At 39.6% G+C, this 14,185-nt stretch overlaps 5 pseudogenes; all 5 read right to left on the minus strand.

The window, feature by feature from the left end:
* Nucleotides 1-317: 317 nt before the first annotated feature.
* LOC140216896 (U5 spliceosomal RNA) lies at nt 318-438 on the minus strand (annotated as a pseudogene).
* Nucleotides 439-3,540: 3,102 nt separating this feature from the next.
* LOC140216883 (U5 spliceosomal RNA) lies at nt 3,541-3,663 on the minus strand (annotated as a pseudogene).
* Nucleotides 3,664-6,765: 3,102 nt separating this feature from the next.
* On the minus strand, nt 6,766-6,888 carry LOC140216884 (U5 spliceosomal RNA; annotated as a pseudogene).
* Nucleotides 6,889-9,989: 3,101 nt separating this feature from the next.
* Nucleotides 9,990-10,112, minus strand: LOC140216885 (U5 spliceosomal RNA; annotated as a pseudogene).
* Nucleotides 10,113-13,217: 3,105 nt separating this feature from the next.
* Nucleotides 13,218-13,340, minus strand: LOC140216886 (U5 spliceosomal RNA; annotated as a pseudogene).
* Nucleotides 13,341-14,185: the final 845 nt, after the last annotated feature.

The raw sequence follows: 14,185 nt of genomic DNA on the forward strand, positions 1-14,185 counted from the left end.
TCAAGGACCAGCCTGCGCACCTTATGTAATATGACACATGATGTGATCTACTGTGTAGTTGAGGTATTGGGGCGCGAGTTGCTTCTGTTTAAAAGTTTTCTCCGAAATTATTCATGCAGTTTTGAAAGCTTACACTTCTACACCACGCTGCAACGGATCCGTGCGCCGACAACGGCGCGCGCAGGGGCGCCTTACATTTTACTAACAGTAACGCTACTACGCTCAGTCGGCCATAGCGGTAACGCCAAATACCCTTGTTCATCGATATCTGCGTCACTGAACAACGTAAGTCTTCCTTTTGATCTCAATAGTAGGCCCTGCCCAAACGGACAAGGCCTCTCAAAAATTGGCCTATAGGCTCATTGGAGTGTCCCTCCCCACGGTAATCTTTAGTAAAAGGCGAAAGATTAATACGTGGATTTGAGGAGACCTGAGCGATGAAATTACCTATGCTTACCTTGGCTGGTCTCCAAAATGGGGTCGCTTACTTGGCCAAGCGAACGTTCAAGCTTTTCTCAAATTTGCATGCTTAAAACTCAACTCTCCTTATTCTTTAGCAAGTATATAGCTGACTGGGCTTTTCTACGTGTACTTCTTAATAGAGAAATATTACATATTGCCATATTCACGTTTAAAATCTAATAACATATTAAAAATAGCCCGGATTGCTTGCACTGCACGCCTGCCATTTTTCATGCGCAGCAGTCGCCATCTGGTGTTGAACATCGAAGTTTTAAACGCGTGTGGAGGACTTCTTTTTTAACCGAATACTTTTATTATTAGTTCTAAAAGACAATACACACGCAGTTGGTCCCACCCATAGCCTCCAAGGCTAGTGATGGGTCCGCAAACTAAACAAATACAATAATATTAGCAGACTTTTTGATGAATGGGCTCAATCACAACACACTTCAGTAAAACGCAAGAAAATTGGCAAGCTTAAGTATATAACTTTGTGGTATATTCGACCGAAGCAGAAAGTCCAAGGAATGTCCAACGCACCGACAGGGCATCGAAAATAAAAACGAGCTGTTTCTTGTTTTGTAAATTCATTTACACGCTTCTCCATTCCAACATATTTCCATAGAAATCAGGAAAAGATGTTTTAACGATGCGAATCATTCATTTCTTTCCATTACTTCGTTTGGAACTTCATTACACACGTAGGCTCCTTTATATTGTCCAGGTCTATGGATGTAGGTATTATGAGAAGGCGGGAAAGTAAATAGACTGTTTGTAGCGGCTCTTGTTTGTTTCATTGATAATCTGAATATAGTAAGGGACAGCTCGTTATTGGACCTTATTTATTGTATTTCCTACTTCAGCTATCTTGAATTTATATGAAATATGTACGGGTGACATGCATGGCTGCTCAAAAAGTAGCATACTGGCGTGAGTACTTCTTGAATAATTTATTATACGAAAAACACGTTACTGAAGGCGACAAACATGGTCTAAATATGTTTTGTATGTCCTGCCAGTCGTTTGCAGGCAATGGCATAAATCGCCGAGCACAAGTGAGAAATACAGAACGCGTGAAATCAAAAGTCCAAAGCACTCTCTAGCCCTTAGTAATACATGGCAGCCATGACTTAATTTGGAGCAGACATTAATAATTTGCTGTTTCCAGTGCATATCAGACTGAAACACAGCACCAAGATATTGCTTGCATTGCGACACGCTGAGCTCATTCTTGTTGTTAATAGTTGATGCAACGTGGTCATATATTTATGTTATTCGCGAGTGAAACACGGTGTACTTTATTTTCTGGTTATAGTCAGCTTATTACTTATGTACCATTGTGATACTTCGCTAAGTTCTTAATTTTACATTTCAGTTCCTCCAAGTTATCGCCTGTGGAAAGTAATCCAGTGTCATCGGCATGCATAATAGATTCAGAATCCTTCAGACCTGACGGAAGATCGTTATTATAAAAAAAAAAAAAAAACAGAGGCTCAGCACGGAACCTTGCAGAACACAGAAAATAGTGCTCTTTGGTAGAGAGGTTAGATTGTTTACAGCAACATATTGTTTCCTATTTGAAAAATAACTTTTAATTAGATTAGAAATATTTCTTTTCAGACCCTAAGCTTCCGATTTCTGTTGCTGTATTGTCTGATCTACCGTATCGAAAGCTTTGGATACATCTAAGTAAACTACTATGGCAAGTTTGTTACCATTCAGTGCAGTATTTATGATTTGTGTACGAACAATAACTGCGGAAAACGTAGATGTTTAGGGCCTGAAGCCATGCTGATTAGCACAGATGATGTCATATTAGCCTTTAAAAATTTTGTATACGCTTTCAAAGTACCTTTACAAAAACTGTATTGATTGCATTTAGCAGCGATATCGGCCCGCACTTTTCTATGTCGGATCGTTCACCGCTTTTAAAGATAGGTATGACCTCCTTCACCTGCAGTCCGACAGGATACACTCCATTTCCCAACGTATGGTTTAAGATATGCAGTAGATGGATTCCCAGTATATCGAAGTTGTTTTTTATCAGCCTAACAGGTAATGCTTCTGCCGCCTTAGCGACTGAAAGGTTGCTTACTGTTGTAACTAATTCTTGAATTTGTATGTGAGGCAATGCAAAAGTGTTGTTGTCACGCTCTTACATTTTCCCTTAAGGAACGTCAGCATGTACCTTAGGCCCTACGGAGGCAAAATAGGCACAATATGATTCAGCTGTACCTTCGTCAACAGTTTCAGGGAAAGTAGAGATGTTGGATCCTAAGCCGATTGCGTAATTTACCGTGTCCCATCATTTTTTCTTGTATTTACATCCGCCTGCTTCAAGAGTGATGAATAACATTGTTTTTCTTTCCCTTTCCCTAATTGGAAACATAGATAGATTTAGATAGCGTTTAAATTGAGTTATGTAATGTTCCTTTGATCTCAACTGTTACCATTTGTGGTACCATTGATCCTTATCTTTTTACAACATTAATATTCCAGTATTCATCCAAGGACAATTAATTTGGCTAGCTGTATTTTTTAAGGGTCGGCATAGAGCGCCGTTCAACGGCATTTTTAATTATATCTAGAAATTTCATGTACTCGGTGTCAACGTGTTTATCACATGCCGTAATGAAATATGTTCGTTCTAATATTCCACGCAGCCGGACGTAGTCTATCGTACTCAGCATTTTACTCTGTACCGAATGCAGTGTTTTTCAATAGCAAAAATAATGGATGAATGGTCTGCAATCAACTCACCTCAAGGACCAGCCTGCGCACCTTATGTAATATGACACATGATGTGATCTACTGTGTAGTTGAGGTATTTGGGCGCGAGTTGCTTCTGTTTAAAAGTTTTCTCCGAAATTATTCATGCAGTTTTGAAAGCTTACACTTCTACACCACGCTGCAACGGATCTGTGCGCCGACAACGGCGCGCGCAGGGGCGCCTTACATTTTACTAACAGTAACGCTACTACGCTCAGTCGGCCATAGCGGTAACGCCAAATACCCTTGTTCATCGATATCTGCGTCACTGAACAACGTAAGTCTTCCTTTTGATCTCAATAGTAGGCCCTGCCCAAACGGACAAGGCCTCTCAAAAATTGGCCTATAGGCTCATTGGAGTGTCCCTCCCCACGGTAATCTTTAGTAAAAGGCGAAAGATTAATACGTGGATTTGAGGAGAGACCTGAGCGATGAAATTACCTATGCTTACCTTGGCTGGTCTCCAAAATGGGGTCGCTTACTTGGCCAAGCGAACGTTCAAGCTTTTCTCAAATTTGCATGCTTAAAACTCAACTCTCCTTATTCTTTAGCAAGTATATAGCTGACTGGGCTTTTCTACGTGTACTTCTTAATAGAGAAATATTACATATTGCCATATTCACGTTTAAAATCTAATAACATATTAAAAATAGCCCGGATTGCTTGCACTGCACGCCTGCCATTTTTCATGCGCAGCAGTCGCCATCTGGTGTTGAACATCGAAGTTTTAAACGCGTGTGGAGGACTTCTTTTTTAACCGAATACTTTTATTATTAGTTCTAAAAGACAATACACACGCAGTTGGTCCCACCCATAGCCTCCAAGGCTAGTGATGGGTCCGCAAACTAAACAAATACAATAATATTAGCAGACTTTTTGATGAATGGGCTCAATCACAACACACTTCAGTAAAACGCAAGAAAATTGGCAAGCTTAAGTATATAACTTTGTGGTATATTCGACCGAAGCAGAAAGTCCAAGGAATGTCCAACGCACCGACAGGGCATCGAAAATAAAAACGAGCTGTTTCTTGTTTTGTAAATTCATTTACACGCTTCTCCATTCCAACATATTTCCATAGAAATCAGGAAAAGATGTTTTAACGATGCGAATCATTCATTTCTTTCCATTACTTCGTTTGGAACTTCATTACACACGTAGGCTCCTTTATATTGTCCAGGTCTATGGATGTAGGTATTATGAGAAGGCGGGAAAGTAAATAGACTGTTTGTAGCGGCTCTTGTTTGTTTCATTGATAATCTGAATATAGTAAGGGACAGCTCGTTATTGGACCTTATTTATTGTATTTCCTACTTCAGCTATCTTGAATTTATATGAAATATGTACGGGTGACATGCATGGCTGCTCAAAAAGTAGCATACTGGCGTGAGTACTTCTTGAATAATTTATTATACGAAAAACACGTTACTGAAGGCGACAAACATGGTCTAAATATGTTTTGTATGTCCTGCCAGTCGTTTGCAGGCAATGGCATAAATCGCCGAGCACAAGTGAGAAATACAGAACGCGTGAAATCAAAAGTCCAAAGCACTCTCTAGCCCTTAGTAATACATGGCAGCCATGACTTAATTTGGAGCAGACATTAATAATTTGCTGTTTCCAGTGCATATCAGACTGAAACACAGCACCAAGATATTGCTTGCATTGCGACACGCTGAGCTCATTCTTGTTGTTAATAGTTGATGCAACGTGGTCATATATTTATGTTATTCGCGAGTGAAACACGGTGTACTTTATTTTCTGGTTATAGTCAGCTTATTACTTATGTACCATTGTGATACTTCGCTAAGTTCTTAATTTTACATTTCAGTTCCTCCAAGTTATCGCCTGTGGAAAGTAATCCAGTGTCATCGGCATGCATAATAGATTCAGAATCCTTCAGACCTGACGGAAGATCGTTATTATAAAAAAAAAAAAAAAACAGAGGCTCAGCACGGAACCTTGCAGAACACAGAAAATAGTGCTCTTTGGTAGAGAGGTTAGATTGTTTACAGCAACATATTGTTTCCTATTTGAAAAATAACTTTTAATTAGATTAGAAATATTTCTTTTCAGACCCTAAGCTTCCGATTTCTGTTGCTGTATTGTCTGATCTACCGTATCGAAAGCTTTGGATACATCTAAGTAAACTACTATGGCAAGTTTGTTACCATTCAGTGCAGTATTTATGATTTGTGTACGAACAATAACTGCGGAAAACGTAGATGTTTAGGGCCTGAAGCCATGCTGATTAGCACAGATGATGTCATATTAGCCTTTAAAAATTTTGTATACGCTTTCAAAGTACCTTTACAAAAACTGTATTGATTGCATTTAGCAGCGATATCGGCCCGCACTTTTCTATGTCGGATCGTTCACCGCTTTTAAAGATAGGTATGACCTCCTTCACCTGCAGTCCGACAGGATACACTCCATTTCCCAACGTATTGTTTAAGATATGCAGTAGATGGATTCCCAGTATATCGAAGTTGTTTTTTATCAGCCTAACAGGTAATGCTTCTGCCGCCTTAGCGACTGAAAGGTTGCTTACTGTTGTAACTAATTCTTGAATTTGTATGTGAGGCAATGCAAAAGTGTTGTTGTCACGCTCTTACATTTTCCCTTAAGGAACGTCAGCATGTACCTTAGGCCCTACGGAGGCAAAATAGGCACAATATGATTCAGCTGTACCTTCGTCAACAGTTTCAGGGAAAGTAGAGATGTTGGATCCTAAGCCGATTGCGTAATTTACCGTGTCCCATCATTTTTTCTTGTATTTACATCCGCCTGCTTCAAGAGTGATGAATAACATTGTTTTTCTTTCCCTTTCCCTAATTGGAAACATAGATAGATTTAGATAGCGTTTAAATTGAGTTATGTAATGTTCCTTTGATCTCAACTGTTACCATTTGTGGTACCATTGATCCTTATCTTTTTACAACATTAATATTCCAGTATTCATCCAAGGACAATTAATTTGGCTAGCTGTATTTTTTAAGGGTCGGCATAGAGCGCCGTTCAACGGCATTTTTAATTATATCTAGAAATTTCATGTACTCGGTGTCAACGTGTTTATCACATGCCGTAATGAAATATGTTCGTTCTAATATTCCACGCAGCCGGACGTAGTCTATCGTACTCAGCATTTTACTCTGTACCGAATGCAGTGTTTTTCAATAGCAAAAATAATGGATGAATGGTCTGCAATCAACTCACCTCAAGGACCAGCCTGCGCACCTTATGTAATATGACACATGATGTGATCTACTGTGTAGTTGAGGTATTTGGGCGCGAGTTGCTTCTGTTTAAAAGTTTTCTCCGAAATTATTCATGCAGTTTTGAAAGCTTACACTTCTACACCACGCTGCAACGGATCTGTGCGCCGACAACGGCGCGCGCAGGGGCGCCTTACATTTTACTAACAGTAACGCTACTACGCTCAGTCGGCCATAGCGGTAACGCCAAATACCCTTGTTCATCGATATCTGCGTCACTGAACAACGTAAGTCTTCCTTTTGATCTCAATAGTAGGCCCTGCCCAAACGGACAAGGCCTCTCAAAAATTGGCCTATAGGCTCATTGGAGTGTCCCTCCCCACGGTAATCTTTAGTAAAAGGCGAAAGATTAATACGTGGATTTGAGGAGAGACCTGAGCGATGAAATTACCTATGCTTACCTTGGCTGGTCTCCAAAATGGGGTCGCTTACTTGGCCAAGCGAACGTTCAAGCTTTTCTCAAATTTGCATGCTTAAAACTCAACTCTCCTTATTCTTTAGCAAGTATATAGCTGACTGGGCTTTTCTACGTGTACTTCTTAATAGAGAAATATTACATATTGCCATATTCACGTTTAAAATCTAATAACATATTAAAAATAGCCCGGATTGCTTGCACTGCACGCCTGCCATTTTTCATGCGCAGCAGTCGCCATCTGGTGTTGAACATCGAAGTTTTAAACGCGTGTGGAGGACTTCTTTTTTAACCGAATACTTTTATTATTAGTTCTAAAAGACAATACACACGCAGTTGGTCCCACCCATAGCCTCCAAGGCTAGTGATGGGTCCGCAAACTAAACAAATACAATAATATTAGCAGACTTTTTGATGAATGGGCTCAATCACAACACACTTCAGTAAAACGCAAGAAAATTGGCAAGCTTAAGTATATAACTTTGTGGTATATTCGACCGAAGCAGAAAGTCCAAGGAATGTCCAACGCACCGACAGGGCATCGAAAATAAAAACGAGCTGTTTCTTGTTTTGTAAATTCATTTACACGCTTCTCCATTCCAACATATTTCCATAGAAATCAGGAAAAGATGTTTTAACGATGCGAATCATTCATTTCTTTCCATTACTTCGTTTGGAACTTCATTACACACGTAGGCTCCTTTATATTGTCCAGGTCTATGGATGTAGGTATTATGAGAAGGCGGGAAAGTAAATAGACTGTTTGTAGCGGCTCTTGTTTGTTTCATTGATAATCTGAATATAGTAAGGGACAGCTCGTTATTGGACCTTATTTATTGTATTTCCTACTTCAGCTATCTTGAATTTATATGAAATATGTACGGGTGACATGCATGGCTGCTCAAAAAGTAGCATACTGGCGTGAGTACTTCTTGAATAATTTATTATACGAAAAACACGTTACTGAAGGCGACAAACATGGTCTAAATATGTTTTGTATGTCCTGCCAGTCGTTTGCAGGCAATGGCATAAATCGCCGAGCACAAGTGAGAAATACAGAACGCGTGAAATCAAAAGTCCAAAGCACTCTCTAGCCCTTAGTAATACATGGCAGCCATGACTTAATTTGGAGCAGACATTAATAATTTGCTGTTTCCAGTGCATATCAGACTGAAACACAGCACCAAGATATTGCTTGCATTGCGACACGCTGAGCTCATTCTTGTTGTTAATAGTTGATGCAACGTGGTCATATATTTATGTTATTCGCGAGTGAAACACGGTGTACTTTATTTTCTGGTTATAGTCAGCTTATTACTTATGTACCATTGTGATACTTCGCTAAGTTCTTAATTTTACATTTCAGTTCCTCCAAGTTATCGCCTGTGGAAAGTAATCCAGTGTCATCGGCATGCATAATAGATTCAGAATCCTTCAGACCTGACGGAAGATCGTTATTATAAAAAAAAAAAAAAACAGAGGCTCAGCACGGAACCTTGCAGAACACAGAAAATAGTGCTCTTTGGTAGAGAGGTTAGATTGTTTACAGCAACATATTGTTTCCTATTTGAAAAATAACTTTTAATTAGATTAGAAATATTTCTTTTCAGACCCTAAGCTTCCGATTTCTGTTGCTGTATTGTCTGATCTACCGTATCGAAAGCTTTGGATACATCTAAGTAAACTACTATGGCAAGTTTGTTACCATTCAGTGCAGTATTTATGATTTGTGTACGAACAATAACTGCGGAAAACGTAGATGTTTAGGGCCTGAAGCCATGCTGATTAGCACAGATGATGTCATATTAGCCTTTAAAAATTTTGTATACGCTTTCAAAGTACCTTTACAAAAACTGTATTGATTGCATTTAGCAGCGATATCGGCCCGCACTTTTCTATGTCGGATCGTTCACCGCTTTTAAAGATAGGTATGACCTCCTTCACCTGCAGTCCGACAGGATACACTCCATTTCCCAACGTATGGTTTAAGATATGCAGTAGATGGATTCCCAGTATATCGAAGTTGTTTTTTATCAGCCTAACAGGTAATGCTTCTGCCGCCTTAGCGACTGAAAGGTTGCTTACTGTTGTAACTAATTCTTGAATTTGTATGTGAGGCAATGCAAAAGTGTTGTTGTCACGCTCTTACATTTTCCCTTAAGGAACGTCAGCATGTACCTTAGGCCCTACGGAGGCAAAATAGGCACAATATGATTCAGCTGTACCTTCGTCAACAGTTTCAGGGAAAGTAGAGATGTTGGATCCTAAGCCGATTGCGTAATTTACCGTGTCCCATCATTTTTTCTTGTATTTACATCCGCCTGCTTCAAGAGTGATGAATAACATTGTTTTTCTTTCCCTTTCCCTAATTGGAAACATAGATAGATTTAGATAGCGTTTAAATTGAGTTATGTAATGTTCCTTTGATCTCAACTGTTACCATTTGTGGTACCATTGATCCTTATCTTTTTACAACATTAATATTCCAGTATTCATCCAAGGACAATTAATTTGGCTAGCTGTATTTTTTAAGGGTCGGCATAGAGCGCCGTTCAACGGCATTTTTAATTATATCTAGAAATTTCATGTACTCGGTGTCAACGTGTTTATCACATGCCGTAATGAAATATGTTCGTTCTAATATTCCACGCAGCCGGACGTAGTCTATCGTACTCAGCATTTTACTCTGTACCGAATGCAGTGTTTTTCAATAGCAAAAATAATGGATGAATGGTCTGCAATCAACTCACCTCAAGGACCAGCCTGCGCACCTTATGTAATATGACACATGATGTGATCTACTGTGTAGTTGAGGTATTTGGGCGCGAGTTGCTTCTGTTTAAAAGTTTTCTCCGAAATTATTCATGCAGTTTTGAAAGCTTACACTTCTACACCACGCTGCAACGGATCTGTGCGCCGACAACGGCGCGCGCAGGGGCGCCTTACATTTTACTAACAGTAACGCTACTACGCTCAGTCGGCCATAGCGGTAACGCCAAATACCCTTGTTCATCGATGTCTGCGTCACTGAACAACGTAAGTCTTCCTTTTGATCTCAATAGTAGGCCCTGCCCAAACGGACAAGGCCTCTCAAAAATTGGCCTATAGGCTCATTGGAGTGTCCCTCCCCACGGTAATCTTTAGTAAAAGGCGAAAGATTAATACGTGGATTTGAGGAGAGACCTGAGCGATGAAATTACCTATGCTTACCTTGGCTGGTCTCCAAAATGGGGTCGCTTACTTGGCCAAGCGAACGTTCAAGCTTTTCTCAAATTTGCATGCTTAAAACTCAACTCTCCTTATTCTTTAGCAAGTATATAGCTGACTGGGCTTTTCTACGTGTACTTCTTAATAGAGAAATATTACATATTGCCATATTCACGTTTAAAATCTAATAACATATTAAAAATAGCCCGGATTGCTTGCACTGCACGCCTGCCATTTTTCATGCGCAGCAGTCGCCATCTGGTGTTGAACATCGAAGTTTTAAACGCGTGTGGTGGACTTCTTTTTTAACCGAATACTTTTATTATTAGTTCTAAAAGACAATACACACGCAGTTGGTCCCACCCATAGCCTCCAAGGCTAGTGATGGGTCCGCAAACTAAACAAATACAATAATATTAGCAGACTTTTTGATGAATGGGCTCAATCACAACACACTTCAGTAAAACGCAAGAAAATTGGCAAGCTTAAGTATATAACTTTGTGGTATATTCGACCGAAGCAGAAAGTCCAAGGAATGTCCAACGCACCGACAGGGCATCGAAAATAAAAACGAGCTGTTTCTTGTTTTGTAAATTCATTTACACGCTTCTCCATTCCAACATATTTCCATAGAAATCAGGAAAAGATGTTTTAACGATGCGAATCATTCATTTCTTTCCATTACTTCGTTTGGAACTTCATTACACACGTAGGCTCCTTTATATTGTCCAGGTCTATGGATGTAGGTATTATGAGAAGGCGGGAAAGTAAATAGACTGTTTGTTGCGGCTCTTGTTTGTTTCATTGATAATCTGAATATAGTAAGGGACAGCTCGTTATTGGACCTTATTTATTGTATTTCCTACTTCAGCTATCTTGAATTTATATGAAATATGTACGGGTGACATGCATGGCTGCTCAAAAAGTAGCATACTGGCGTGAGTACTTCTTGAATAATTTATTATACGAAAAACACGTTACTGAAGGCGACAAACATGGTCTAAATATGTTTTGTATGTCCTGCCAGTCGTTTGCAGGCAATGGCATAAATCGCCGAGCACAAGTGAGAAATACAGAACGCGTGAAATCAAAAGTCCAAAGCACTCTCTAGCCCTTAGTAATACATGGCAGCCATGACTTAATTTGGAGCAGACATTAATAATTTGCTGTTTCCAGTGCATATCAGACTGAAACACAGCACCAAGATATTGCTTGCATTGCGACACGCTGAGCTCATTCTTGTTGTTAATAGTTGATGCAACGTGGTCATATATTTATGTTATTCGCGAGTGAAACACGGTGTACTTTATTTTCTGGTTATAGTCAGCTTATTACTTATGTACCATTGTGATACTTCGCTAAGTTCTTAATTTTACATTTCAGTTCCTCCAAGTTATCGCCTGTGGAAAGTAATCCAGTGTCATCGGCATGCATAATAGATTCAGAATCCTTCAGACCTGACGGAAGATCGTTATTATGAAAAAAAAAAAAAAAAAACAGAGGCTCAGCACGGAACCTTGCAGAACACAGAAAATAGTGCTCTGCGGTAGAGAGGTTAGATTGTTTACAGCAACGTATTGTTTCCTATTTGAAAAATAACTTTTAATTAGATTAGAAATATTTCTTTTCAGACCCTAAGCTTCCGATTTCTGTTGCTGTATTGTCTGATCTACCGTATCGAAAGCTTTGGATACATCTAAGTAAACTACTATGGCAAGTTTGTTACCATTCAGTGCAGTATTTATGATTTGTGTACGAACAATAACTGCGGAAAACGTAGATGTTTAGGGCCTGAAGCCATGCTGATTAGCACAGATGATGTCATATTAGCCTTTAAAAATTTTGTATACGCTTTCAAAGTACCTTTACAAAAACTGTATTGATTGCATTTAGCAGCGATATCGGCCCGCACTTTTCTATGTCGGATCGTTCACCGCTTTTAAAGATAGGTATCACCTCCTTCACCTGCAGTCCGACAGGATACACTCCATTTCCCAACGTATGGTTTAAGATATGCAGTAGATGGATTCCCAGTATATCGAAGTTGTTTTTTATCAGCCTAACAGGTAATGCTTCTGCCGCCTTAGCGACTGAAAGGTTGCTTACTGTTGTAACTAATTCTTGAATTTGTATGTGAGGCAATGCAAAAGTGTTGTTGTCACGCTCTTACATTTTCCCTTAAGGAACGTCAGCATGTACCTTAGGCCCTACGGAGGCAAAATAGGCACAATATGATTCAGCTGTACCTTCGTCAACAGTTTCAGGGAAAGTAGAGATGTTGGATCCTAAGCCGATTGCGTAATTTACCGTGTCCCATCATTTTTTCTTGTATTTACATCCGCCTGCTTCAAGAGTGATGAATAACATTGTTTTTCTTTCCCTTTCCCTAATTGGAAACATAGATAGATTTAGATAGCGTTTAAATTGAGTTATGTAATGTTCCTTTGATCTCAACTGTTACCATTTGTGGTACCATTGATCCTTATCTTTTTACAACATTAATATTCCAGTATTCATCCAAGGACAATTAATTTGGCTAGCTGTATTTTTTAAGGGTCGGCATAGAGCGCCGTTCAACGGCATTTTTAATTATATCTAGAAATTTCATGTACTCGGTGTCAACGTGTTTATCACATGCCGTAATGAAATATGTTCGTTCTAATATTCCACGCAGCCGGACGTAGTCTATCGTACTCAGCATTTTACTCTGTACCGAATGCAGTGTTTTTCAATAGCAAAAATAATGGATGAATGGTCTGCAATCAACTCACCTCAAGGACCAGCCTGCGCACCTTATGTAATATGACACATGATGTGATCTACTGTGTAGTTGAGGTATTGGGGCGCGAGTTGCTTCTGTTTAAAAGTTTTCTCCGAAATTATTCATGCAGTTTTGAAAGCTTACACTTCTACACCACGCTGCAACGGATCTGTGCGCCGACAACGGCGCGCGCAGGGGCGCCTTACATTTTACTAACAGTAACGCTACTACGCTCAGTCGGCCATAGCGGTAACGTCAAATACCCTTGTTCATCGATATCTGCGTCACTGAACAACGTAAGTCTTCCTTTTGATCTCAATAGTAGGCCCTGCCCAAACGGACAAGGCCTCTCAAAAATTGGCCTATAGGCTCATTGGAGTGTCCCTCCCCACGGTAATCTTTAGTAAAAGGCGAAAGATTAATACGTGGATTTGAGGAGAGACCTGAGCGATGAAATTACCTATGCTTACCTTGGCTGGTCTCCAAAATGGGGTCGCTTACTTGGCCAAGCGAACGTTCAAGCTTTTCTCAAATTTGCATGCTTAAAACTCAACTCTCCTTATTCTTTAGCAAGTATATAGCTGACTGGGCTTTTCTACGTGTACTTCTTAATAGAGAAATATTACATATTGCCATATTCACGTTTAAAATCTAATAACATATTAAAAATAGCCCGGATTGCTTGCACTGCACGCCTGCCATTTTTCATGCGCAGCAGTCGCCATCTGGTGTTGAACATCGAAGTTTTAAACGCGTGTGGAGGACTTCTTTTTTAACCGAATACTTTTATTATTAGTTCTAAAAGACAATACACACGCAGTTGGTCCCACCCATAGCCTCCAAGGCTAGTGATGGGTCCGCAAACTAAACAAATACAATAATATTAGCAGACTTTTTGATGAATGGGCTCAATCACAACACACTTCAGTAAAACGCAAGAAAATTGGCAAGCTTAAGTATATAACTTTGTGGTATATTCGACCGAAGCAGAAAGTCCAAGGAATGTCCAACGCACCGACAGGGCATCGAAAATAAAAACGAGCTGTTTCTTGTTTTGTAAATTCATTTACACGCTTCTCCATTCCAACATATTTCCATAGAAATCAGGAAAAGATGTTTTAACGATGCGAATCATTCATTTCTTTCCATTACTTCGTTTGGAACTTCATTACACACGTAGGCTCCTTTATATTGTCCAGGTCTATGGATGTAGGTATTATGAGAAGGCGGGAAAGTAAATAGACTGTTTGTAGCGGCTCTTGTTTGTTTCATTGATAATCTGAATATAGTAAGGGA

The sequence above is a fragment of the Dermacentor andersoni genome, chromosome 3 (assembly GCF_023375885.2).
Source record: "Dermacentor andersoni chromosome 3, qqDerAnde1_hic_scaffold, whole genome shotgun sequence".
Classification (NCBI taxonomy): Eukaryota; Metazoa; Arthropoda; class Arachnida; order Ixodida; family Ixodidae; genus Dermacentor; species Dermacentor andersoni.